This window comes from Ovis canadensis, chromosome 22, assembly GCF_042477335.2.
Source record: "Ovis canadensis isolate MfBH-ARS-UI-01 breed Bighorn chromosome 22, ARS-UI_OviCan_v2, whole genome shotgun sequence".
Taxonomy (NCBI): Eukaryota; Metazoa; Chordata; class Mammalia; order Artiodactyla; family Bovidae; genus Ovis; species Ovis canadensis.
The window spans coordinates 17385535-17388568 of record NC_091266.1 but is presented as its reverse complement, the minus strand read 5'-3'; the positions used below and the strand labels follow the sequence as shown (position 1 = coordinate 17388568).

Here is a 3034-nt window from a genome sequence, read left to right as displayed (position 1 = left end):
ATCATTAGCCAAAGACTGCTAACCCTGTGACAATTTTAGACGTTTATTTATTATGTTCTACTGACAAACACAGAGTTGAGACTGATTAAATTTTTAAAAGACAGTATTTTTTTTTAACAAATATGTTATTTTAATGAAGCTGATACAGGCAATGTCCATTTAAAACCCATATCCCAGGCCAAAATGTACAAATACAGTCAAAAAGAGCACTGCTCTGCTGTATATTCTTCTGCGTAAATAACGTTAACCGCTAATGAAAACTAGATCTTTAGGGGGATCTTCTGCAAGATTTTTTTCTTTTATCTTAAAATGCTTTCTCTTCAGTGAAACTATCCCTGGTGTTAGTCATTATTCTTAATACCTCTGTCACTTTGATTCCAACTTGAAATTCCTCTTTTTGTGGTCTGGATCCTCAGATTTTAAAAGTAGCTTCAGGTTAAGGAAAGGTCATTTTCCACAGTTCAGTTTTCTGAAAAACTTCCATCACCTACTGAAAGTTATAGCCCAGGAGTGAAGCAATTACATGCTAGTACTTCAGGGCCAACTGGAGAGTCATTAGAAACACTCACATTAGTCAACCTTATTTATCACAAGCCTGCAAATGCATAGTCCTGGAAAAGGTGGCCTCTCTATGCATACATGTAATTTTTAAAAAGGACAGAGTGATATGAAGCAGGCTGAGGTTTGATCATCAAAAGTCAGCACAATAAAAATAAACAATGATGAATAATAGGCTCTAGAATTCAAGATGCCAGATATTTTAAAGAGTTGGGGTGCTGGTTTTCAATTACGTTTTGAATACCACATTACAAGAAAGCTATTTTTAACAATAAAAGAGGATTAAGGGAAAAGGAAAAATAAAAAATAAAAGAATACCTAAACCATTGAATGACCCCCTGTTTGTTTCTGATAAATTTTAATCATGTCCTTTTCTTCCATTCGCAGTTCTTTGAGAGTGTGATTATCAACAATTTTCTAACCTTCAAGGAGAAACCTGAGTGAATTCATGGGAACTCCCTGTCTTTGACAGCCTGATTCTTTGAGTTTCTTGAGATGTATCATCATTTTCACTTTGAAGTGACTCTCACTGCTATCCTGTCTGATGACTTTGGGTTTACTATATTCTCCTTCCTTCTTATCCCCCAAGTCCTCAGTTGAAGGTTTTGCTTCCTGGTCAGACATAGCCTGGGGTCTCCGCACAGCAGCAGCCTCGGGTAGGCAGAAACTCACTCCAGAGTTTATAAATCTATTTTCCCCATAGCACAACACCAAGGCTGGAAGGACTTCCTCTATGTCTTGAAGCCAGTTTCGCGAATTAGCAATTTGTGATTCCTGTGCCAGTCAGTGAGCATGTGAGTGATATTCTTTTTCCAATGCAAATAGCAGAAATCTTGAATCTTGTTCTTTTTGAGTATAAGAAATAAGACAATTCAATGTGATTAAAAAAAAAAAAAAAAAAACTACACGTTACCAAAACTCAACCCTGAGCTAATCTTCAAGAGGGTATTTTGCTCCACTGCAATATTTATGACATTTGCCTTGAGAAATAATTTCACTCTCTATAGAGGCCTATATTGAAAAACTTTGATTTGGGAAATAGAAGTTGGCTTATCAACTTATTTTAGATAACTTGTGAATGCTAGTTTTAGTGCAAGTTTGTGTGTCTGACACACAGGCCAAACAAACCAAAATGTCAGAGTTTGGAGCAGAGAAATATTTACTGTAGGGCCATGCAAGGAGATAATGGCTCCTGCCGTCCAAAAAAAATTTTTTATGGGATCACTTCCTGCACAATTCTCTGATTGATTGATGATGAGGTAACAGAGCGATGTTACAAGGGTTAACTTTATCATTCCTTGACCATGCTATGTAGGTCTGGGGGCTGTTTGTTCATGATCATCAAGTAATCAATTTCTTCCACTTGGTGGTGGTTTTCACCTCTGCTGAACAACCCAGGAATGTGCATTAAATTGCTGTTACCTAAGTATTTCAGAGAGGAGTTAAGCAGAGGGTAGGGGGGAAAGGGCCTCCCCAACCCTGAAGGCCCCATGGGGTCCTACTTGGTTATAGTAGAATATAAATCATTGATGAAATAGACCTAAGAGTGTTCTCTCTCCAGTTATGTATCCTACAGAAGTGTATTATTCAAAACTTGGATTCCCTAAACATACATTGATCTGCCTTGGATGAAGACCTTGTCCATTCATGCTATTTTTATTTTTACTGTGTTGAAATATATTAATAGTAATTTGTGAGGAACTAGATGATCATGGTAAAAATTGGGTAATCACACAAGGCTGTTTCTCAAATGATATGTTTTGAAGATTGATTAACCGGATGGACAACCAAAGGAATACCGAATGTCATGGGCAAGAAATGATTTTGGTCAGTGCTTTCCTGGGATATAATACAAATGCATTACTAGATACCTTTACAGAAAAAGTTCTTAGTGAAATTTAATGAAAAAACAGGGGATAGGCAGCTAATTAAGAGCTAACAAGAGAGAGGTTTTCCTCAAAATGAAAAAAATTTGCTCCATCTGGGTATTTTTCAGTAATTGAGGCCCACAAGCTTTGACTAGCTATGAAATGACAACATACAATCTTAAAGTTACATTTAGTTGGAGAGCTTTCATACTCCTCATCACCAAATGAAAGTTCAATTTATGTATTTATTTATTTATTTATTTATTTATTTATTTAATTGAAATGACTAGTTATTGGACACAACTGCCTTAAATTGACTGGTAATTCAACCTATGCCTATATAACACTAAAATAACAGATCAAACCAGTAGAAAAAAATAAGTCAAGCAGATCAGTTTCACACAAATTTAGCTAATTGATAGAACTTTCCACCTTTTAACCCATCATTTCTGTGTTAGAGATAAACAGGCTCAGCTCAGCAGTAACTTTGTCAAACCCCAAAACCCACACACAGAGAACACCTGACCTGCCTCTCTCATCAAATTTCAGCATCTCCATTTTTGCCTTTGGAGAATAAAATATCATTACATTTTCCTCCTTCATACTAA

General features: G+C 36.1%; 1 pseudogene; it reads right to left on the bottom strand.

Moving 5' to 3' along the window:
* Window positions 1-876: 876 nt before the first annotated feature.
* Window positions 877-1182, bottom strand: LOC138427766 (small ubiquitin-related modifier 1-like; annotated as a pseudogene).
* Between the last annotated feature and the right edge of the window lie 1852 nt (window positions 1183-3034).